The 24990-nt window shown below is 50.9% G+C and overlaps 1 long non-coding RNA gene across 1 annotated transcript in view; it reads right to left on the bottom strand.

Annotated features, from left to right (window-relative positions):
* Positions 1-6587: 6587 nt before the first annotated feature.
* LOC140389665 (uncharacterized) overlaps positions 6588-24990 on the bottom strand; it is a 141839-nt gene continuing 123436 nt past the window's right edge. Inside the window, exon 3 of the long non-coding RNA XR_011934444.1 lies at positions 6588-10324. This is a non-coding gene — a long non-coding RNA (uncharacterized lncRNA). The remainder of the gene's footprint in view (positions 10325-24990) is intronic.

The raw sequence follows: 24990 nt of genomic DNA, 5'->3' as shown, positions 1-24990 counted from the left end.
CACCGGGAGGAAAGCCTTTTAAGGAAATCTAGCTCCTCCCCTATCCGCCCCCTCGACACGGACCCTGCCATCCGGGCTCAAGTGAGGGATACAATGTAATGTTTGCAATTTCATTTCTCCAAGAGAGGGAGCAGCAGCATTTTCCTCCTTCACAAATTAGCAACCGAAAATGATACTGCGGTTAAAAAAAAGTTTCTTCTAAACACAGAAGTTAACTCCACTGCGACGGCGGAACATTGACAAATACGTTAATCCCAACTCCCCTTCCCCCGCTAGGGAATTCTGATGGGAACATTGCCAGATTTTTCTATCCAAATCTACTTTCCAGTTGGTAGTGCTTGATGTGTCTATTTTGTTTTGAGTTAGACAGTTCCCAGCATCGGGATCCGTGTCGAAATTGTCAGTGCAGAAACGGAGTTCTATTTCTGGTCACGCCGTTGTTATTTCTTGTCGATTTCGGTGAGACGTGCAATCGACCTGTGGATTACGATGTGCTGGACAGCATTCAGTAATTGCATGCACAGCTCCGCGATTTAAAAACAGCGAAATATCGGCGATCTGTCAGTGAAATCCCCTTTTCACCGAGAGATCAGTTAGATTGAGTGAGAATTAGCCAGCGCCAGGTCCCTGAACCAAAGTGAACTCCCAACAGCCAGCATTCACATTCGATAGCAGATGCAATTACTTCCACTGTCTTTGATTAGAAATGTGCGCCAAGTGCTTATTTACTATTATTGGTCACAAAATAACAGGCACCCAGGATAAGACTGTGATGAACAATATTTTGCATTAAGCCTAGGGCAAAATGGTGTGCTCATCACATCTTGGCAAATGTGACCGGTTGTGGCAATGTTGGAAAGATGTCCAGAATTAATATAAAATGAAAAACAAAATGCTGGGACAAACCAGCAGGTCTGAAAGCATCTGCGAAGCGAGAAAGTTAACGTTTCGCGCGTCTCATATGACTCTTCACCAGAATCATCTGGTGCACTTTGCTTTTTTGCATTGCTGTTCCTGATGCTAACCCTTCACCGCTGATTCATCGCCCCATCTGCGCGCTGAGGCCCTTTTTTCGTGTGAAGTCTGGATCATGCAACCAGATGACGGTGAATTTGGGGATTGCTGTATAGGATTGTTTCCCAATTGATTTATATCTGAGATGCTGCGTCAAAAGCTAAATGGCATCATCTTTCATTCATTATGGACAAGGGACAGCTTTTTTGGTGAGCGTTTGCTTCGTTTTTACTTATGGTGCATGCATAATTCACGCCCTGAAACTTGTTTCACTCTCCACAGATGCTGCCAGGCCTGCTATATATTTCCAGCATTTTCTGAGTGCATGCATGATTGCTGTGGCTCCACGGATTAGCATTGGTTCCCCTGATGTCATGCCCCTTTGTTCCCCCAGGTATGCTGCAGATAATCGCCTTAAAATGAAACCTACATTTGAACTTGCAAGGAAATCGGTACTGATTTGATTATCCTATTGCCAGGGTTGTGCCTATTGAGACATTGGATTGGATTGGATTTGTTTATTGTCACGTGTACCGAGGTACAGTGAAAAGTATTTTTCTGGGAGCAGCTCAACAGATCATTAAGTACATGAGAAGAAAAGAGAATAAAAGAAAATACATAATAGGGCAACACAACATATACACTGTAACTACAAAAGCACTGGCATCGGATGAAGCATACAGGGTGTAGTGTTAATGAAATCAGTCCATAAGAGGGCCATTTAGGAGTCTGGTGACAGTGGGGAAGAGGCTGTTTTTGAGTCTGTTCGTGTGTGTCCTCAGACGTCTGTATCTCCTGCCCGATGGAAGAAGTTGGAAGAGTGAGTAAGCCGGGTGGGAGGGATCTTTGATTATACTGCCCGCTTTCCCCAGGCAGCGGGAGGTGTAGATGGAGTCAATGGATGGGAGGCAGGTTTGTGTGATGGACTGGGCGGTGTTCACGACTCTCTGAAGTTTCTTGCGGTCCTGGGCCGAGCAAATGCCATACCAGGCTGTGATGCAGCCCGATAGGATGCTTTCTATGGTGCATCTGTAAAAGTTGGTAATGCCAAATTTCCTTAGTTTCCTGAGGAAGTATAGGCGCTGTTGTGCTTTCTTGGTGATAGCGTCGACGTGGGTGGACCAGGACAGATTTTTGGAGATGTGCACCCCTAGGAATTTGAAACTGCTAACTGCATTGAGATTGTTTTCAGCTTGGGATCGGGATGGTAATATGGGTGCAGTCAGTGATCACTACAGCATCGAGGGAAATCTGTGGTTTTGTAGAATGGTGCCTTATCACATTTCTCACGGTGGCGCAGTGGTTAGCACTGCTGCCTTTCAGCTTCCAGGGACCCAGGTTCAATTCCAGCCTTCTCTGTGTGGAATTTGTACATTCTCCCTGTTTCTGAGTAGGTTTCCTCCGGGTGCGCTGGTTTCCTTCCACAGTCCAAAGATGTGCAGGTTAGGTGGGTTGGCCATGCCAAATTTCCCCTTAGTGTCAAAAGATGTGCAGGTTAGGTAGGGTTACGAGGACAGGACGGAGTAGCGGGTCTAGGTTGGTGCTGTTTCAGAGGGTCGGTGCAGACTTGAAGGCTGAATGGCCTCCTTCTGCACTGTAGGGATTCTCTGGATTGGTCACTGGCTAAAGAGCTGAACTTAATATCCCAGAGGAAGAACGTTTCCTCAATGCCTCTTAACAGAAATCTGTCTGACAGTGCAAATATCCCCACTTCTGTCCGAGAAAAAGCAAAATATATATTTTTTAAATGAAGACTACATGGGCTTTGATGGTTCTCTAAAGTGCCATGTGGAGGCATCATTTAGATTTAGATTTAGATTTATTGTCATGTGTGCCGAGTTACTGTGAGAAGTATTGTTCCGCATACAGTCCAGGCAGATCGTTCCATACATGAAAACCATGGGTAATACAATAAATACACAATAATAATAATAATCACTTATTGTCACAAGTAGGCTTCAATGAAGCTACTGTGAAAAGCCCCTAGTCGCCACATTCCAGCACCTGTTCGGGGAGGCCAGTACGCGAATTGAACCCGCGCTGCTGGCCTTGTTCTGCATTACAAACCAGCTGTTTAGCCCACTGTGCATTCTTGTCACATGTATTAGTATACAGTGAAAAGTATTGTTTCTTGCATGCTACATAGAGAACGCATACCATACATAGGGAAGGAAAGAGAGACTGCAGAATGTAATGTCACAGTCATAACTAGAGTGTAGAGAAAAGATCAACTTAATATGAGGTAGGCCCATTCAAACGTTTGATGGCAGAAGGGAAGAAGCTGTTCTTGAGTTGGTTGGTACGTGACCTCAAATTTTTGTACCTTTTTCCTGACGGAAGAAGGTGGAAGAGAGTATGTCCGGGGTGCGTGGGGTCCTTAATTATGCTGGTTGCCTTGCCGAGGCAGCGGGAATTATAGATAGACTCAATGGATGGGAGGCTGGTTTGCATGATGGACTGGGCTACATTCACGACCTTTTGTAGTTTCCTGCGGTCTTGGGCAGAGTAGGATCCATACCAAGCTGTGATACAACCAGAAAGAATGCTTTCAATGCTGCATCTGTAAAATCTGAGAGTTGTAGCTGACATGCCAAATTTCCTGAGTCTTCTGAGAAAGTAGAGTCGTTGGTGGGCTTTCTTAACTATAGTGTCGGCAAGGGGAGACCAGGACAGGTTGTTGGTGATCTGGATACCTAAAGACTTGAAGCTCTCGACCCTTTCTACTTCGTTCCCATTGATGTGAACAGGGGCATGTTCTCCTACGCTTCCTGAAGTTGATGACAATCTCCTTTGTTTTGTTGACATTGAGGGAGAGATTATTGTCGTCGCACCAGTTCGCCAGATTCTCTATCTCATTCTTGTACTCTGTCTCATCATTGTTTGAAATCCGACCCACTACGGTGGTGTCATCAGCAAATCTGAAAATCGAGTTGGAGGGGAATTTAGCCACACAGTCATCGGTGTATAAGGAGTATAGTAGGGGGCTGAGGACACAGCCTTATGGGATGTATTTAATGTGCTTGTAGATGCTGCGAGGCTGTTTCCTCCCAGGTGGAACATCTAGAAATGCAAAACATAGTCACCCAATAAGCGTTAAGCCACTTAGGATTGTGGATTGTGAATCTTTGGAATTCTCTGATAGAATCCCTACAGTGCAGAAGGAGGCCATTTGGCCCATTAAGACTACACCAGCCCTTGGAAAGAGAAGCCTACTTAAGCATAAGCCAACACCTGCATCTTAGGCCCGTAACCCAGCAACTCCACCTAACCTTTTTGGACATTAAGGGGCAATTTATCATGGCCAATCCACTTAATCTGCACATCTTTGGACTGTGGGAGGACACCGGAGCGCCCAGAGGATCCTAAAACCCTCGCACAGGACAGTGCCATTCTGCAGCATGTCTCTTCAAGGAACATTTTCACTCCCCTTGAAGTTCCAATGGGCTCTGTGGTTTCACTGTTGCGGTATGCCTGCTTTTAACCCATTGTACTTGCTTGTTTGCATTCAATTTCATGCCCCATTGACTTTCATGAGCCTCTGCGGTTCAGCCAGACCTGCTTCATAGGACCTATAGAGATTGTTTGTTCATATTGAATTTCACACCCCATTAACTCTGAAGAGCTTCCTCAATTGCACACCTGGGGTCTGGCTGAACTCTTGTTTTTTTTCCCATCTTTTTTTTCTCTCTCCATTATGACAGAGCTCTGTGGCGTGCTTGAAAGCTTCCTCAAATGTACACCTCGTACCCGCTGGGGCAGGGGGGTGCTCGAAGGCCACAGTAACCCTCGAGTGGTTGGGTGCATGCAGGGCAGTTCTCGGGCACTGCCCTCTGGCACCCTGTTAGTGCCAACCTGACAGTTCCAAGCGGCAGTGCCTGAAGGGGGCAGGTCCTTAAGGGGGCAGGGCCAATGGTGGGGCCTATAAGGAGAGCCATAAGGAGGGCCGGGCCGAAGAATTCCCGCGACCGGGCCACGCCGCCCCGACGCCGGCGCGCAATTCTCCACAGAGTGGAGAATCGGCGCCATTGGCGCCGGCGTGGTTGGCGCGGCGCCGGTTGCGGGCCGCTCTACGCGGCCCCCCCCCTCCGATTCTCCAGCCAGATGGGCCGGCCGTAAGAAAAAAATCAAGTGCCGCTAGCGCCGTTCTAACCTGCTCTGAGCCGGCGGGACCTCGGCGTGTAAGGGTCGGGTGGCGGCCTGTGGGGGAGGGAGGATGCTCAGACCCTGGGGGAGGCATCCGATGTGGCCTGACCCGCGATCAGCGGGCCGGCCTCTCTGGCTGGGGGCCTCCTTTCCTACGCGCCGGCCCCTGTTGCCCTGCGCCATGTTGCATCGGGGCCGGCGCGTTGAAGGAGACCACTGCACTCCAGCGCCGTGCTGGCCCCCTGAAGGGGCCAGAATTACTCCTGGCAGTGGCCCGTTCACGGCGTCGTAAAACGCGACAGCGGGATGGGAGAATCCCGCCCCTGGTGCCTGCAATACTTGGGGGGAGGAGTGGGAAGTGAGTGATTTATGCCAGGGATCCTTGGGGAAGGGGTGGGGAATGGGGTTGATACCAGCAATCATTGATGTGGGTCCAGATATCCATGGTGGAGGAGAGGGGGTCTTTTACCTTATTTTGAGATCGCGGGGTGCTGCCCCTCAGGATGTCGGCGCTAAACACCCCCATTCAAAAAAATGGCAAAGTATGGGAAGGTCTTGTCAGGCAACCTGCCTGTTTCTCTGGGAGAAATACGTCCGTTTTATGACGGAGCCTGACAATTTGTTTTTCTTTGGGAGAAATCCACCCAATGTGTTAGTTTAGATATTTAATCAATTTTACTCTTTTTAAAGACCAGGATCTGAAGGAAGCTGGTAAGGAAGATATTCCCCATTGCAGATAGGAGAGAGATGTTGTGGGAAGGGAGGAGGGGTATGGTTTAACCAAACCGGGAGAGTGGTCCAGTAATGTGACAGCAATCGGAGGACATGAGGTTTGGGAAACAGGAGCAGTGAAGTAGGATTATGTAGCAATATTGGGGAGGATCTGTCTTGGTTTCCAAAGTCTTGGAGGTAGGTTGCAGACTTTGGGAACAACACATTGGGAGAGTGAAAGTTGTGGCGGGTACTTGGAGTGGGGCTGTACTGATTCTAAGACATCGATGCAAATGTTGCTTGTGGTGTGAGAGAGTATTGAAGAGTTCCTGGGCAACATTTGGAGGCAGGTTGTGTGTTCCTGTTAGCCCAACGAGGCATATTTCCATTATCATTACTAGGCGGCAATGCCCACTGTATTGTGCACCAGTGGAACTGAATGGTACGTCTTGCATACAACCAAAGCTATACTGTATGCTTCCCCAATACAAAAAACCTGGCATTTGAAAATAAAATAAAAAGTAGCCCATTTTAAATTAAATTTCTGACGTTCAGTCAGCTGACCCTACAGATGTATTGATGTATTAAATGAATGAAGTGTGAAACTCATTCCTACCTAATTTGTTAGTTTGCTGAAATTAATGGGCTGGTAAATGTCTCGAGTATGTTAGTAGTTGCACAAAAAACCCCTCAAGATAGCTTCTTTGTAATGGGTATACTTTACTGCGGACATTAGTGCCCATTTACAGAATATTTGTTATCAGTTTAACCTTAACAGTGACACAATTTCTGGGCTTCTGCACAATGTTTTAAAAGCACAGGTTATGAAGAAACTCCGGTTACATAAAACTTTAATTGCATAAGATTCCTACCTTGCAGCAATTGGTGTCTTCACAACTTTATTTTGTTTTACTTTACATGTTATGAGAAAGCATTATGGAAAATTTCGCCATACTTTGGGATTCAAATAATGAAATTTTGGCATGAATACCGAGCTTGCTTCACAATACTTTAAATCATTGGATTCGAAGAATACACAGATTACAGAAATCTTGAAATGTGTAACACTCTTGCTTCACTGCAATTAGCGTGAAGAAAATGTTTTGAACTTTATCTTGTTCACCAAGTCCTGTATGGCCTGATGGAGGACAGGGTTTTATGCTGTGTGATACACAAGACTGAGAATTAGATAGTCATGGAATATTTCCTTTACATTTCATATCACAATGTTGCGTGTGTGGTAGCATTACTTTGGAATTCAAATATTTCAATTATGCTCACGTTTTTGAACATAGTGGGATATTAATTTTTAAGGAGAAGGAATCAGTGCCGGAAGAGAAGGGACTATGTTCAAATGTCAACCAAAATGGGGGTTAAAGGAGGAATGTTGGATGACCATGACTTTAGTGGGACTAGGATTGAAGAGGAAGAAGTCAGTCTTGTGGCTAAGATTAACTTCACGGGGTCATGGAGGAGTTGAGGGAGCAAGTGGAGATGTGAAAAGCATTAGACTTCAATCATTTTGCAAGCAAAAATTACAATATGTGCAATATTTCTTTTTCTCTCAAAGTTTCTTCAAAAGTCGTTTCTCTTTGCGATTAGAACATCAGGTTTTACCGTGAAAAGAATGTGACTCATCAATTGGATTTGCACAACTTTGCATGGTGACGTTAATCAGTCAGGTATTAGGGAAGTGTCGCTTACATGTCATTTTCCAAAGTATAAATTTCTACAAATCAGGCTTGAAATCAACATCTGACATGTGGGAGGCTTTCAAGTGTCAGTTGAAAGGAATTCAGGACCGGCATGTTCCTGTGTGGAAGAAGGATAAATACGGCAAATTTCGGGAACCTTAGATAACGAGAGATATTGTAGGCCTCGTCAAAAAGAAAAAGGAGGCATTTGTCAGGGCTAGAAGGCTGGGAACAGACGAAGCCTGTGTGGAATATAAGGAAAGTAGGAAGGAACTTAAGCAAGGAGTCAGGAGGGCGAGAAGGGGTCACGAAAAGTCATTGGCAAATAGGGTTAAGGAAAAGCCCAAGGCTTTTTACACATATATAAAAAGCAAGAGGGGAGCCAGGGAAAGAGTTGGCCCACTGAAGGATAGGCAAGGGAATCTATGTGTGGAGCCAGAGGAAATGGGTGAGGTACTAAATGAATACTTTGCATCAGTATTCACCAAAGAGAAGGAATTGGTGGGTGTTGAATCTGGAGAAGGGTGTGTAGGTAGCCTGGGTCACATTGAGATCCAAAAAGACGAGGTGTTGGGCGTCTTGAAAAATATTAAGGTAGATAAGTCCCCAGGGCCTGATGGGATCTACCCCAGAATACTGAAGGAGGCTAGAGAGAAAATTGCTGAGGCCTTGACAGAAATCTTTGGATCCTCACTGTCTTCAGGTGATGTCCTGGAGGACTGGAGAATAGCCAACGTTGTTCCTTTGTTTAAGAAGGGTAGCAAGGATAATCCAGGGAGCTAAAGGCCAGTGAGCCTTACATCAGTGGTAGGGAAATTACTGGAGAGAATTCTTCGAGACAGGATCTACTCCCATTTGGAAGCAAATGGACGTATTAGTGAGAGGCAGCATGGTTTTGTGAAGGGGAGGTCGTGTCTCACTAATGTGATAGAGTTTTTCGAAGAGGTCACAAAGATGATTGATGCAGGTAGGGCAGTGGATGTTGTCTATATGGACTTCAGTAAGGCCTTTGACAAGGACCTTCATGGTAGACTGGTACAAAAGGTGAAGTCACATGGGATCAGGGGTGAGTTGGCAAGGTGGGTACAGAAATGGCTAGGTCATAGAAGGCAGAGAGTAGCAATGGAAGGCTGCTTTTCTAATTGGAGGGCTGTGACTAGTGGTGTTCCGCAGGGATCAGTGCTGGGACCTTTGCTGTTCGTAGTATATATAAATGATTTGGAGGAAAATGTAACTGGTCTGATTAGTAAGTTTGCAGACGACACAAAGATTGGTGGAATTGCGGATAGCAATGAGGACTGTCAGAGGATACAGCAGGATTTAGATCATTTGGAGACTTGGGCGGAGAGATGGCAGATGGAGTTTAATCCGGACAAATGTGAGGTAATGTGAGGTAGGGAATATACAGTGAATGGTAGAACCCTCAAGTGTATTGAAAGTCAGAGAGATCTAGGTGTACAGGTCCACAGGTCACTGAAAGGGGCAACACAGGTGGAGAAGGTAGTCAAGAAGGCATACGGCATGCTTGCCTTCATTGGCCGGGGCATTGAGTATAAGAATTGGCAAGTCATGTTGCAGCTGTATAGAATCTTAGTTAGGCCACACTTGGAGTATAGTGTTCAATTCTGGTCGCCACACCACCAGAAGGATGTGGAGGCTTTAGAGAGGGTGCAGAAGAGATTTACCAGGATGTTGCCTGGTATGGAGGGCATTAGCTATGAGGAGCGGTTGAATAAACTCGGTTTGTTCTCACTGGAACGATGGAGGTTGAGGGGCGACCTGATAGAGGTCTACAAAATTATGAGGGGCATAAACAGAGTGGATAGTCAGAGGCTTTTCCCCAGGGTAGAGGGGTCAATTACTTGGGGGCATAGGTTTAAGGTGCGAGGGGCAAGATTTAGAGGAGATGTACGAGGCAAGTTTTTTTACACAGAGGGTAGTGGGTGCCTGGAACTCGCTACTGGAGGAGGTGGTGGAAGCAGGGACGATAGTGACATTTAAGGGGCATCTTGACAAATACATGAATAGGATGGGAATAGAGGGATACGGACCCAGGAAGTGTAGAAGATTGTAGTTTAGTCGGGCAGCATGGTCGGCACGGGCTTGGAGGGCCCAAGGGCCTGTTCCTGTGTTGTACTTTTTAAATCTTTGTTCTTTGTATGAAACTAATTGCACTTTTGCATTTTATTCTAAATTAATATAAAAGCACAGATTAAATGGAACAATAGTGTTGAATTCTCCACATTGAGCTAGATAGTGTGGCCCTTTGCTGCAGCAATGAGGACATGGATTTGCATTGGTCAACTTCAGCACATTTGATGTTAACTTCCCTACACCATAGTAAAAATACCGTGTAAAGCTTTTGAGCCAGCACGGCATGTGCTAACTGGTCTCGTTAATTCCTCAATTAAATTAAATGAATGGAACCAAGTCCCACAACATAATCTCCATGGTCTCTTAGTTCACCAAGTGTCTTATTAAAATGGCTGCTGGGAAGATTTTGGAATAGTTGATCATAAACTGCGCCACTTAGAATAGTGTTTCAGGATTTCCAAACCGAACTTTGTGCTGTTGCTGTTCTGGCTATTAAAGTACAATTCAGCACCACACTCCACCAAGTTTATTCCCGATTTGCTCGTTCACCTTGCTGATGTTCTTTCATTCAATACTCCTTTCGCGATAGCTCCGAAACTTGCCAGTGTCACTTTAAATCCTCCAGAATTGTATTGGAGTTGAATGGAATTAACGATAAATATTGCAACCTGGGAAGGAAATGATTGGTGCATTAAATAATCATATTTATTTTTGCTATTGAATATAGAACCCTAAAACGCAGAAGGAGATCATTCAGCCTAGAGTCTGCACTGACCCTCTGAAAGAGCACCCTGCCTAGGCCCACTCCTCCGGAAACTCGTAACCCCACTAAGCTTTGAGCACTAAGGGACAATTTTACCATGGCCAATCCACCTAACCTGCACATCTTTGGACTGTGGGAGGAAACCGGAGCACCCGGAGGAAACCCACGCAGACACAGAGAGAAAGTGGAAACTCCACACAGAATGTTACCCAAGGCCGGAATTGAACCAGGGTACCTGGTGCTGTGAGGCAAGCAGTGCTAACCACTGTGCCACCATGCCACCCACTGAACACTTTAATGTATTGGTTGTAAAAAAGTATCAGAGAAGGGACAACAGGCCATTAAAAAAAGGGTGTGAAGTGGGAGTTCAGGGCCATGTGATAAAACATCAAGGAAAATATCAAATCTGAGTTGGCAAGCTGACATGCTTGGCCTACATGGGTACCCTACTCATGGGTAGCTCAGGAAATATGTAATTCAACCAAACATGATTATTGGTCATGTCTGAAGAGGCCTTTTGACACTTCAGCAGGGAAGTCTTTATGGTGCTGTGTCATACACTGCGAGAGACCGAGTGAAGTGTATGTGTGCGCGCGCGTGCGCGTGAGAAACTGAGCGAGTGTGTGGGGGTGAGTGTGAGGTCCCAGGTTCGATCCCGACTCTGGGACACTGTGGAGTTTGCAAACACATTCTCCCTGTGTTTGCGTGGGTTTCGCCCCTAGAACCCCAAAGATGTGCAGGGTAGATGGATTGGCCACGCTAAATTGCCCCTTAATTGGACAAAAATAATTGGGTACGCTAAATTTATTTTTAATAAAAAGTGGGCTATGTGAGGCTGTGAGTGAGGGTGAGAGATTGTGCGAGAAACTGAGTGAGTGAGGGGGTGTATGTGAGACTAAGCAAATGTGTGGGGTGAATGCGACAGACTGAGTGTGTGGGCATGTGAGTGCGAGAGACACTGAGTGAATGTGCGGGGGAGGGGGGCGAAGTGTGTGACACTGAGTGAGTGTGTGGGGATGAGTGTGTAGGGATGGGAGTGCGAGAGACTGAGTGAGTGTGTGGGGGTGAGTGTGTAATAAATTCACGAAGGCAGAAGTCCCTTCACCAGAATTCCTTTTATTTACAAAACCAACAGCTGAACAACCAGGTGCATTCAGCTTGCTGTCTACAGTGGGAGTGCAGAATCTGACACTCCGTTATATACAGAGAAAGGGATTCCCTGATTGGGTCATTAATCAGGGAACTCTTATTCCAATTGGCCAATCTCAAAGGCCAAGCCTAGGTCATTACACCCCTCCCCCACAAAGTCCAAGGAGCCCCCGTGGTCCTAGCGACTCCTGCTTCATTCTGCACCAGGTCCGGATCCCCCACTTCGGCCTCCGACGTGGGGGAGGGGGGCTTTAATGGCTCGGCGCCCATCTTTTCCAATGAGAGTGACCGAAGGGCAGTTCACCCCCTTCCTCCGGGTGCCCAGGGGGACAACCACGGCGTCATCCATGGTGTCCATATCAGAGTCTGATATCCTAATCAGTGGTGCTGGAGGGGCGTGAATAGTTTGCCGATCCGGATCCTCCACTTCGGCCTCAGACGTAGGGCGGTTATAACGGTTAGGCACCCGTATTTTTCGATGAGGACGACCGAAGGGCAGTTTGCCCCCTTCCTCCGGCGGCAGGGGCAGTGGTGCTGGAGGGACATGAACAGTTTGCCGGGGAAGACTCTCCATGGTCCTCGGTATGCTGGTCTGAGTCAGCTCCAGGGGAGGAAACAAATCTGAGGCCTGCACCTGGTCCAGGTGCTTACGACATGTTCTCCCACACATATCTGATATGACACAGGTCCTGTCCTGGCCTTGACTGTTCCTGCTACCCATGTGGGGCCATTCGCATAATTTCTGACCCATACATTTTCACCCATGTTGAACTGCCTTTCTCGGCGAGTGTTGTCGTGGCCCCTGCATTGGGCCTCTTGGTGTTTTTCTACTCTTCCACCTAAATTTGGGAATAATAGGCTCAGCTGGTTCGGAGCCATCTGCCCATGGGTAGCTCCGCCAGTGCTATTCCCGTTGTGGCGTTGTCCTATAGTCAAATAGCCAGCGCGACAGTTTAATGTCTACTGATGCTGCTGACTGATTTTCAACCCGACCTTTAGGGTCTGGAAGGCTCTCTAGGCCAATCCATTTGATGCCGGATGGTATGGAGCTGACATTGTGCCGAATACCATTTGACTTCATGAATTTTGTGAACTCCTGGCTGGTGAAAACCGATCCATTGTCTGAAAGTAAAACCGACCCATTGTCTGAAACTAACACCTCCAGGATATCATGTGTTGCAAACGAGGTTTGAAGTTTTTTGATGGTTGCGGTTGCCGTTGTATTTGCAGAGTTCATTTTGGAGACATCCAGCAATTTGGAATGGCCGTCTATCACAAAAAACATTATCCCATGAACTCATAAACGGGCCTGCAAAATCGACATGAAGTCGCGACCATGGTTTACCCGGCCACTGCCATGGCTATAGCAGGGCGGCAGGTGGCACCTTCTGTCTTTGTTGGCATTCTTGACACCAACCTACCAATGCCACTATATTTGTGTCCAGGCCTGGCCACCAGTCATAGATCCTGGCCAGCATCTTCATTTGAGAGACTCCAGAGAGCCCATGATGTAGTTCAGCCAGTTTGGCTCGACTTGACTTGGAACAATTACTCAAGCTCCCCAGAGCAGCCTCCCGCCTTCCAGCGATTTGCTCTCTTCTGCTCCAGTAAGGGTGGCATTCCAGCTGGACCGGTCTTTCCATCTCCCCGGTTAGCACCATGAGTTTTATTTTTTATTAAAACCAGGTCCCGTTGTGTCCACAAACAAATGTTTTGTGCGGCCACTGGAAGATGTCCAGGAAATGTAGTGTCATCACTGTTTCTTCTATTCTGGGTATCAAATGCGGGGCGTCCGGTAATGGCAGCCTGCTTAGTGCTTTGCCACCCGGGTTCCCGGCCGATGCTCCAGTTGATATTGGTACGCTGTCAGTAGGGCCCAGCGTTGGATCCGGGCGGCACCGTTTTCTTCTTTCAGCAAGCCCAGCAATGGCTTGTGGTCTGTGATTATCGTGAATTTCTGCCCACACAAGTACTGGTGAAATTTCTTAACCGCGATGATCACAGCCAGTCCTTCTTTTTCAATTTGGGCCTACTTGTTGATAATGTCCTGGAAGCAAATGCTATTGGCTGTTCCTGTCCGTTTATCCCTGTGGGCCAGAACTGCACCAACGCCTTGTGGAGACACATCGCAAGCCAGCACCAACTCTATCCTGGGGTTGTAGTGTGTCAAGACGTTTTCTGAGGAGAGCTGTTGTTTGATCTTCTTGGAAGCCCTGTCTTGACAAGCGGACCAGTCCCAGGCTTGCCCCTTTTTTAGTAATTGGTGCAGGGGGTCCAGGATGGAAGCGCTGTTTTGTATGAACTTTCCGTAGTACGTCACCAGTCCTAAAAAAGATCTAAACTCCTGGATTGTGGTGGGGGCCGGAGCATCTTTGAAATGAAATGAATGAAATGAAAATCGCTTATTGCCACAAGTAGGCTTCAAATGAAGTTACTGTGAAAAGCCCCTAGTCGTCACATTCCAGCGCCTGTTCGGGGAGGCTGGTACGGGAGTTCAACCGTGCTGCTGGCCTGCCTTGGTCTGCTTTCAAAGCCAGCGATGTAGCCCTGTGCTAAACATCCCCTATACTCATCTTCACCCGATCTTCCAAAGGGTGTAGCCCTGACTTGTTAATCTTGTACCCCAGATGAGTTACTTGAGATGCTAGAAAAACACGGGAGGGATTCTCCGCCCCCCCCCCCCCCCCCCCCCCGTGCCGGGTCGGAGATTCGGCGGGGGCGGGAATCGCGCTGCGCCGGTCGGCGGGCCCCTCCTGCCGATTCTCCGGCCTGCGAAGGGCCGAAGTCCCGCTGCTTCTATGCCAGTCCCACCAGCGTAAATTGAACCAGGTGCCTTACCGGCGGGACCTGGTGGTGCGGGCGGGCTCCGGGGTCCCCGGGGGGGGGCGCTGGGCGATCTGGCCCCGGGGGGTGCCCACACGGTGGCCTGGCCTGCAATCGGGGCCCACCGATCTGCGGGCGGGCCTGTGCTGTGGGGGCACTCTTTTCCTACGCGCAGACCATCAGCCTCCGCCATAGCCGACGCGTAGGTAAACCCCCCTCCCTGCGAATGCGCGGGGATGACGTCAGCAGCCGCTGACGCTCCCGCACATGCATGGACACGCGCCGGCTGGCGGTGTCCCTTCGGTCCTGGCTGGGGTGGCGCCAATGGCCTTCCACGCCAGCCAGCGGGCGGCAACCACTCCGGGGTGGGCCTAGCCCCTAACGGTGCGGAGGATTCCGCATCTTTGGGGCGGCACGACGCCGGAGTGGTTCACGCCACTCCATCCTGCTGCGACACCCCGCCCCGCCGGGTAGGGAAGAATCCCGCCCCACATTTCTCCCTCTTTAGGCTCACGCCTGCTGCCGAAAACCTCCTTATGGTTTCTCCAGGTTTTGCAGGTTTGGCCTTTGTATTTCCCATAATGAGGACGTTGTGCAGGTAAATGGCAACCTGTGGTAACCCTTGTAATATATTCTCCATTGTCCTCTGGAATATCACACAGGCCGACGATACCCTGAAGGGTAATCAATCAATCTTGTATACTGAAAAAAGCCCTTCGGGGTGTTTATCGTTGAGACTTTTTGGGACTCTTCGTCCAGCTTCAGCTGTCGATATGCGTGGCTCATATCCAGCTTTGAGAAGAGGAGTCCTCCAGCCAGCTTTACATCCAAATCCTCAATCCGGGGAATTGGGTATTTCTCCAGTTGTGAGTAGCGATTAATTGTTTTGTTTGAAATCTCCACAAAGGTGGACCGAGCTGTCCGGCTTAAGGATAGACACTATGGATGCCGCCCATTCTGCAGACTGGACCGGTTTTATTATTCCTTCATGCTCCCATCTTTTGATTTCCGTATCGACTTTCTACCTTCACGCAAAGGGTATCGGTCGGGCCTTGTGGAATTTTGGGACTGCCTCCGGATCTATATGCAATGTCGCCTTTGCTCCCTATATTGTTCGAGCCCTTCTCAGGAAACCTCTGGGTATCTGCACAGGAGTTCGCTCAGGCGACCATTTTCCAGCTTGAAAATGTTTACCCAATCCAGCTGGATCTCTTTCAGCCAGTTTTGTCCCAATAAGCTTGGTCCCACACCTTTCACTGCCATTAAAGATAGATTAACCAGTAACTTTCTGTGATGATTGATTACTGCACCTTTAATGTAATGATCTCTTTAAGACCGGGTTTGAAATCCTAGGGGACTCCGCCTCCGGCTCCACACCCCAGGGAGCCCTATATAAGGTAATGTTCAGTGGGCAGTGAGCACACTTCTCGGTAGCTGCCTGGTTCTCTGCTAATTAAAGCCTTTGTATTACCAATCACCTCTCTCGAGTTGTAATTGAGGGTATCTCAATTTAATCAGCAGATTACTTCAAGATGGACAGCGGTCTAAAGCCGGAGAAACTCAATGTGGACGCTCGGTCACCGGAGGCCGCTGAAATTTTTAAATACTGGCTTCGGTGTTTTGAGGCCTACCTGAACTCCCCAGACTCTCCAGTCGACGGACCTCAAGCTGAGCTTACTACATGCCCGGGTGGGCCACAGACTCTCCTCCGCGATCGAAAAGGCCACCACATACGAGGCAGCGGTTGAAATCCTGGAGAAGCGCTTTGTTAATACAATAAACGAGGTACACGCCCGGCATTTGATCTCGACCTGCCGGCAGCGTTCCGGGGAAATGCTGCACAAGCAAGTGGAAAGACTCATCGCGCTCGCTAGCAACTGCGACGTTCGGCAGCTCCTGCCAGAAACGGACTTTTGGGCTCTTTTGAGGGGCCCCAGCGGCATTTGTTCGACGGTTCCCAGTGTGGGAAGGTGACAGTACGATTTCCCTGGCACTGTATGGATTGGACCAGGAGTGGAGCGGTGAAAAAATAAATTCTGGTGCAGCGAAAAGTGCGAGGGAGGAAAGCCAAGATGGCGGCGGATGGAGACCAGGCAGCATGGGCGCAAGAGCAGCAGGAGTTTCTTTTTAAAAAAAAATATATTTTATTCAACTTTTTCGGCCACACAAAACAGTACAAAGGTTTTTCCCCTTTTTACAACAGCAAAACAATATAAATAACCGTGACCGTATTTTTAACAAATAAATAAATAATATATAAACTAAATGGCAACTGCCATAACAAAAATAATAGCTCTCCCAAATAATAAAATCAGCAATTCAATATACATAACCAAGTACCAATATCTTTACAAAAACACCCCTGAGGACCCACCTGAGCCATGTCGTTTATCCAGGTCTCCACGCCCGGAGGCTTGGCTTCCTTCCACATAAGCAGTATCCTTCGCCGGGCTACTACGGACGCAAAGGCCAAAACATCAGCCTCTCTCGCCTCCTGCACTCCCGGCTCTTCTGCAACCCCGAATATAGCCAGCCCCCCAGCCTGGCTCGACCCGGACCCCCACCACCTTTGAAAGCACCTTCGCCACCCCCACCCAGAATCCCTGCAGTGCCGGGCATGACCAAAACATGGTGTGGTTTGCTGGGCTTCTCGAGCATCTCCCACACCTATCCTCTACCCCGAAAAATTTACTGAGCCTTGCTCCGGTCATATGTGCCCTGTGCAAAACCTTAAATTGTATCAGGCTAAGCCTGGCGCACGAGGACGAAGAGTTTACCCTACATAGGGCATCTGCCCACAGCCCCTCTTCAATCTCTTCCCCCAGCTCTTCCTCCCATTTTCCCTTCAGCTCATCCACAATGTTCTCCCCCTCGTCTCTCATTTCCCTGTATATATCTGACACCCTACCATCCCCCACCCATGTCCCTGAGATCACTCTATCCTGAATCTCCTGCATCGGGAGCTGCGGGAATTCCCTCACCTGTTGCCTCGCAAAAGCCCTCAGTTGCATGTATCGAAATTCATTCCCTTGGGGCAACCCATATTTTTCCGTCAGCGCTCCCAGACTCGCAAACGTCCCGTCCAAGAACAGATCCCTCAGTTGCATAATCCCAGCTCTCTGCCATGCTCCAAATCCCCCATCTATTCTCCCCGGGACAAACCTATGATTGTTTCTTATTGGGGACCGCACAGAGGCTCTCGTCATTCCCCTATGCCGTCTCCACTGCCCCCAAATTTTCAGTGTTGCCACCACCACTGGACTTGTGGTGTATTTCTTCGGGGAGAACGGCAGCGGTGCCGTCACCAGTGCTTGTAGGCTGGTTCCTTTGCAGGACGCCATCTCCAATCTCTTCCACGCCACTCACTCCCCTTCTCCCATCCACTTACACACCATTGAAACATTGGCGGCCCAATAGTACTCACTTAAGCTCGGTAGTGCCAGTCCCCCCCTCTCCCTGCTGTGCTGCAAGAACCCCTCCTCACTCTCGGGGTCTTCCCAGCCTACACAAAACTCATAACGCTTTTCTCGATCTTCTTGAAAAAAGCCTTCGTGACCATCACCGGGAGGCACTGAAACACAAAAAGGAATCTCGGGAGGACTACCATTTTGACCGCCTGCACCCTCCCCACCAGTGACAGGGGCACCATGTCCCATCTCTTAAAATCCTCCTCCATCTGTTCCATCAATCGTGTTAAATTAAGCCTCTGTAAGGTTCCCCAACTCCTGGCTATCTGGATCCCCAAGTACCGCAACTTCCCCCTTTCCCTGGCCTCATTAAAGGTTCTCGTCAAAAGCGGGGCCAATAGGTCGATATATTTCCTATAAAATTCCACCGGGAACCCATCCGGTCCCGGGGCCTTCCCCGCCTGCATGCTCCCAATCCCCTTTACCACCTCCTCCACATCAATCTGTGCTCCCAGTCCCGCCCTCTCCTGCTCCTCCACCTTCAGGAATTCCAGCTGATCCAGGAAATGCATCATTCCCTCCTTCCCTTCCGGGGCTGAGCCTTATGCAACCGCTCATAGAATGTCTTAAACACCCCATTCACTCTCTCCGCTCCCCGTTCCATCTCTCCCTCCTCATCCCTCACCCCACCTATCTCCCTCTTCCTCAATTGTTGGGTCAGTAACCGACTCACCTTCTCTCCATACTCATACTGCACTCCCTGTGCCCTCCTCCACTGTGCCTCTGCCTTACCCGTGGTCAGCAGGTCAAATTCCACATGTAACCTTTGTCTTTCCCTGTACAGTCCCTCCTCCGGTGCCTCTGCATATTGCCTGTCCACCCTCAGAAGTTCTCTCAGCAATCGCTCCCTTTCTTTACTCTCTTGCTTCCCTTTATGTGCCCTTATGGATATCAGTTCCCCTCTGACCACCGCCTTCAACGCCTCCCAGACCACTCCCACCTGAACCTCTCCATTGTCATTAAACTCCAAGTACCTTTCGATACACCCCCTCACCCTGAGACATATCCCCTCATCCGCCAACAGGCCCATATCCATTCTCCAGAGTGGGTGCTGTTCCTTTTCCTCTCCTACCTCCAGATCTACCCAGTGTGGAGCGTGGTCCGAGATGGCTATGGCCGTGTACTCCGTCCCTGTCACCTTCGGAATCAGTGCCCTTCCCAGGACAAAAAAGTCTATCCGTGAATATACCTTGTGAACATGGGAGAAGAATGAGAACTCCTTACTCCTAGGTCTGATAAATCTCCAAGGGTCTACTCCTCCCATCTGCTCCATGAAGTCCTTAAGCACCTTGGCCGCTGCCGGCCTCCTCCCGGTCCTGGACTTCAACCGGTCCAGCCCTGGATCAAGCACTGTATTGAAATCTCCCCCCATTACGAACTTTCCCGCCTCCAGGTCCGGGATACGCCCCAACATACGCCTCATGAAGTTTGCATCATCCCAGTTCGGGGCGTACACGTTCACCAGAACCACCGCCTCTCCTTGCAGTCTGCCACTCACCATCACGTATCTACCCCCACTGTCCGCCACTATGGTCTTTGCCTCAAACAGTACCCGTTTTCCCAATAAAATAGCCAACCCCCTATTCTTCGCATCCAAACCCGAATGAAACACCTGTCCCACCCATCCTTTACGTAGTCTGACCTGATCTGTCAATTTCAGGTGCGTCTCCTGCAACATAACCACATCTGCCTTTAATTTCTTGAGGTGTGCGAGTTCCCTTTTAATCGGCCCATTCAGCCCTCTCACGTTCCACGTGATCAACCGGGTTGGGGGGCTCTTTACCCCGCCCCCCTTGTCGACTAGCCATCCCCTTTTTTACCCCAGCTCCTCACCCGGTTCCCACGTACCTGTATATCCCACCGACGGTGCCCTCCCGCCTCGACCACCCCGCCCCATAACAGCTCCCCCTTCCCCTTAGCAGCAGCAACCCAGTTATCTCCCTTCCCCCCACCCCCCCCCCCCCTCCGCTAGATCCCCCTCTAGTGTAATTACACTCCCCATGCTGCTCCCAGAAGTCAGCGAACTCTGGCTGACCTCGGCTTCCCCGTTTGCCCTCGGCCTCTCACTGTGCGAGGCCCCCACCTTCCTGCGTCCCTGTTCCCGCCATAATTACCATAGCGCGGGAACGAGGCCCGCGTTTCCCACTCAGTCCCGCTTTCCTACCCACCGGCGCCCACAGTCCTCATACTCCGCCCCTCCCCTCCCCCAAACAAGGGGAAGAGAGAAAATTTACAGGATTAAAGAGTTAACAATTGAAAAATCATCCCCCCCCCCTCTTCCTCGTCCCACATAGTCACCCCACCACTTTGTCCCAGAAGCTCTTTCTCTCGCCAGACTATTCCAGCTTCTCGTCCACTATGAATGTCCACGCCTCTTCTGCCGTCTCAAAGTAGTGGTGCTTCCCTTGGTGTGTGACCCACAGTCTCGCCGGTTGCAGCATTCCAAATTTCACCTTCTTTTTGTGAAGCACCGCCTTAGCCCGATTGAAACTTGCCCTCCTTCTCGCCACCTCCGCACTCCAATCCTGGTATACGCGGATCACCACGTTCTCCCACCTGCAGCTCCGAGTTTTCTTCGCCCATCTTAGGACCATCTCTCTGTCATTATAGCGGTGAAACCTCACCACTATAGCTCGAGGTATTTCTCCTGCCCTTGGTCTTCGCGCCATAACTCGATAAGCTCCCTCCACCTCCAAAGGGCCCGTCGGGGCCTCCGATCCCATTAGCGAGTGAAGCATCGTGCTCACATATGCCCTGACGTCCGCTCCCTCTGCGCCCTCGGGAAGACCTAAGACTCTTAGATTCTTCCTCCTCGAATTATTCTCCAGGGCTTCCAACCTCTCCACACACCTCTTGTGCTGCGCCTCGTGCGTCTCTGTCTTCACCACCAGGCCCTGAATTTCATCTTCATTTTCAGCAGCCTTTGCCTTCACGACCCGAAGCTCCAGCTCCTGGGTCCTCTGCACCTCCTTTAGCCCTTCAATCGCCTGTAGCATCGGGGCCAACACCTCCTTCTTCAGCTCTTCCACACAGCGCCGCAGGAACTCTTGTTGCTCCGGGCCCCATATCGAACGGCCACCTTCCGACGCCATCTTGCTTCGAGCTTCCCTTCCTTGCCGCTGCTCCGAAGGATCCACTGCAATCCTGCTGCTATCCTCTCCTTTTTCCATCAGTATCCGGGGGGATTCCCTTCTATTTCACTGCACAGTGATTTTGGCCGTTTAAAATTGCCGTTGGGGCTCTTATCAAGACCCCAAAAGTCTCTTCCAGCGGGAGCTGCCAAAACGTGCGACTTAGCTGGTCATCACCACACCCGGAAGTGCAGTAGGAGTTTCTTAAGCGCTGCTTCATGGAATTGAAAGCAGAGCTGCTGGAGCCGATGAAGGCTTCGATTGACAAGCTGGTCGAGACCCAGAAGGCCCAAGGGACGGCAATCTGGGAGGTGCGGCAGAAGGCCTCGGAGAATGAGGATCAGATATTGGGCCTGGCGGTGAAGGTGGAGGCGCACGAGGCCCTGCATAAGAAATGGCAGGACATTGGAGAATCGGTCGAGGAGGAAGAATCTGCGGATTCTGGGTCTCCCGGAGGGAGTGGAGGGGTCGGATGCTGGAGCATATGTGGTCACGATGCTGAACACGTTGATGGGCGCGGGTGCCTTCCCGAGGCCCCTGGAGCTGGATGGGGCCCACTGAGTCCTGGCGAGGAGGACCAAGTCTTAACGAGCACCCGCGGGTGGTATTGGTGCGGTTCCACCGCTTGATGGACAGGGAGTGTGTCCTAAGATGGGCAAAAATGGAGTGGAGCAGCAGGTGGGAGAATGCAGAGGTCCGTATATACCAGGACTGGAGCGAAGAGGTGGTCAAGAAGAGGGCCGGGTACAATCGGGCTAAGGCGGTTCTGTATCGGAAGGGGCCGAAATTTGGGATGCTGCAGCCGGCGCGACTGTGGGTCACGTTTAAGGACCGGCACCATTACTTTGAGATGCCGGAGGAGGAGTGGACCTTTATTCAGGCTGAAAAGGTGGACACGGACTGAGGGTCGGTTGTGAGGGGAGGTCGCGGGGGGCTACTGTGGTTACTGTGCTTTGGGGAATGTTCTATTCTGTTCTGTATTGCTTCCTTGGGTGCAGAGTGGGGTAGGGTGAAATGGTTCGAAGTGGGGGTTTTGTGAGAGTGTGGGCGTCGGTGGTTGGAAGGACGGGGCCCCATTGGGGGGAGGGGAGATGGGAGGCCCGAGGTGGGGGAGCTGGGATTAGGCCGCAAAAAGGAGCTGCGCCAGAGAAAGCGGGGCCGGCCTGATGGAAAGCGCGGGCTGTTTCAAGCGCGAGGGAAGGAAGGGGGCAGGGCCGGGGGGGAAGGGCGGTGTTGGAGAGGAGCGCCCGCTGATGGACGGGGGGGTGTGGGGGGGGGGGGGGAAGACTACCACACTGGGGGGGTCGCTGGAGTGGCGGGAGTGGCCGGGCTCAGCAGGAGTCAGCTGACTTACGGGAGTGCTATGGGGGGAGCAACGCAGCTAGGGGGGGACCTAGCCTGGGGGGGGGGGGAACTGGGTTGCTGCTGCATTGACCAAAGGTGAGCTGGAGCTCAGAGAGAGAGTCCGGGCGGGGGTCTCCCGCTGGGGGGAATTGAGAGTGCGGGAGGGGCGGGCATGTGGCTGGTCTAGAAAAGGGGATGTCTGATCGGCAGGGGGCGGGAGCGGGAAGCCCCCTGATCCGGCTGATAACTTGGAATGTGAGAGGCCTAAATGGGCCGGTCAAGAGGGCCCGTGTTCGCGCACCTGAAGGGACTGAAGGCAGATGTGGTTATGCTCCAGGAAACGCATTTGAGGGTGGCAGATCAGGTTAGGCTGAGAAAGGGGTGGGTAGGGCAGGTTTCCCACTAGGGATTGGACGCAAAGAATCGAGGGGTGGCGATTTTGGTGGGGAAGCGGGTGTCGTTTGAGGCGCTGAACATCGTGGCAGATAATGGTGGTAGGTATGTGATGGTGAGCGGTAAGCTGCAGGGGGTGCGGGTGGTATCAGTGAATGTATATGCCCCGAATTGGGACGATGCCGGATTTATGCGCCGCATGCTGGGCCGGATTCCGGACCTGGAGGCAGGGAGCTTGATAATGGGGCGGGGGGGGACGACGACATTAACACGGTACTGGATCCAGCATTGGACCGCTCCAGATCCAGGACGGGTAGGATGCCGGCAGCGGCCAAGGTGCTGAGGGGGTTTATGGACCAGATGGGAGGGGTGGACCCATGGAGGTTTGTCAGGCCGGGGAATTTTCTTTTTTTTCCCACGTCCATAAAGCCTCCTCCCGGATAGACTTCTTCGTTTTGAGCAGGGCGCTAATTCCGAGGGTGGAGGGCACGGAGTATTCGGCCATAGCCATCTCAGACCATGCCCCGCATTGGGTGGAGCTAGAGCTAGGGGAGGAGAGGGACCAGCGCCCGCTGTGGTGCCTGGATGTGGTCTTGCTGGCGGATGAGGAGGTGAGCGGGCGGATCCAGGGGTGCATTGAAAGCTATCTAGAGGCTAACGATAATGGGGAGGTGCAGGTGGGGGTGGCCTGGGAGGCGCTGAAGGCGGTGATTAAGGGAGAGCTCATCTCCACTAGGGCCCACAAGGAGAAGAAGGAGAGGAGAGAAAGGGAGAGATTGGTGGGGGAGATTTTAAGGGTGGATAGGAGGTATGCAGAGGTCCCCGAAGAGGGACTACTCAAGGAGCGACGAAGCCTCCAGGCCGAGTTCGACCTGTTGACAACCAAGAAGGCAGAGGTGCAGTGGTGGAAAGCGCAAGTGGCGGTGTATGAGTACGGGGAGAAGGCTAGCCGGATGTTGGCACACCAGCTTCGGAAGCGGGAGGCAGCGAGGGAGGTTGGGGGAGTTAGGGATAAAGGTGGGAACACGGTGCGGAGTGCGGTGGGAATACATGGGGTATTTAGAGACTTCTATGAGGGGCTGTGTAGGTCTGAGCCCCCGACGGAGAAGGGGGGGGTGCGTCGATTTTTGGATCGATTGAGATTCCCGAGGGTGGAGGAAGAGCAGGTGGCTGGGCTTGGGGCACTGGTAGGGCTGGAGGAGCTGACTAAGGAGCTGGGGAGTATGCAGGTGGGGAAGGCACCGGGGCCAGATGGGTTCCCGGTGGAATTTTACCGGAAGTACATGGACCTGCTGGGCCCTCTATTAGTGAGGCCTTTCAATGAGGCGAGGGAGGGGGTGCCCTACCCCCGACGATGTCCAGGGCACTGATCTTGAAGCGGGACAAGGATCCATTACAGTGTGGGTCATATAGGCCAATCTCTCTCCTCAATGTGGACGCGAAGCTGTTAGCGAAGGTGTTGGCTACCAGAATTGAGGACTGTGTCCCGGGGGTGATTCACGAGGACCAGACGGGTTTTGTTAAGGGAAGGCAGCTGAATACCAATGTGCGGAGGCTCCTTAACGTAATCATGATGCCTACAGTGGAGGGGGAGGCGGAGATAGTGGCGCCGATGGACGCGGAGAAGGCCTTCGATGGGGTGTAGTGGCGGTACCTCTGAGAAGTGTTGAGGAGGTTTGGGTTCGGGGAGGGGTTCATTAGTTGGGTTAGGCTACTTTATGAAGCCCCGGTGGCAAGTGCGGCCACGAATCGGAGGAGGTCGGAATACTTTCGGCTGTACCGGGGGACGAGGCAGGGGTGCCCCCTATCCTCCTTGCTATTTGCATTGGCAATTGAGCCTTTGGCTATGGCACTAAGGGAATCCAGGAACTGGAGGGGGCTGGTCCCGGGGGGGGGGGGGGGGATGCCGGAGGTGATGCGAATCCTCAGGGAGTTTGGGGACTTTTCCGGGTATGAGCTCAACGTGGGGAAGAGTGAGCTCTTCGTGGTACACCCAGGTGACCAGGGAAGGGGGATAGACGAGCTTCCACTGAAGAGGGCGGAAAGGAGTTTTTGGTACCTGGGGATCCAGGTGACCAGGAGCTGGCGGGCCCTACACAAGCTCAACTTGACGAGGCTGGTGGAGCAGATGGAGGAGGAGTTCAAAAGGTGGGATATGCTGCCACTCTCCTTGGCGGGTAGGGTACAGTCGGTGAAGATGGCGGTGCTCCCGAGGTTCCTTTTTATATTCCAGTGCCTCCCCATCCTGATCCCTAAGGCCTTTT

Source organism: Scyliorhinus torazame, chromosome 2 (genome assembly GCF_047496885.1).
Source record: "Scyliorhinus torazame isolate Kashiwa2021f chromosome 2, sScyTor2.1, whole genome shotgun sequence".
Classification (NCBI taxonomy): Eukaryota; Metazoa; Chordata; class Chondrichthyes; order Carcharhiniformes; family Scyliorhinidae; genus Scyliorhinus; species Scyliorhinus torazame.
This window is presented reverse-complemented; position numbering and strand designations above follow the sequence as displayed.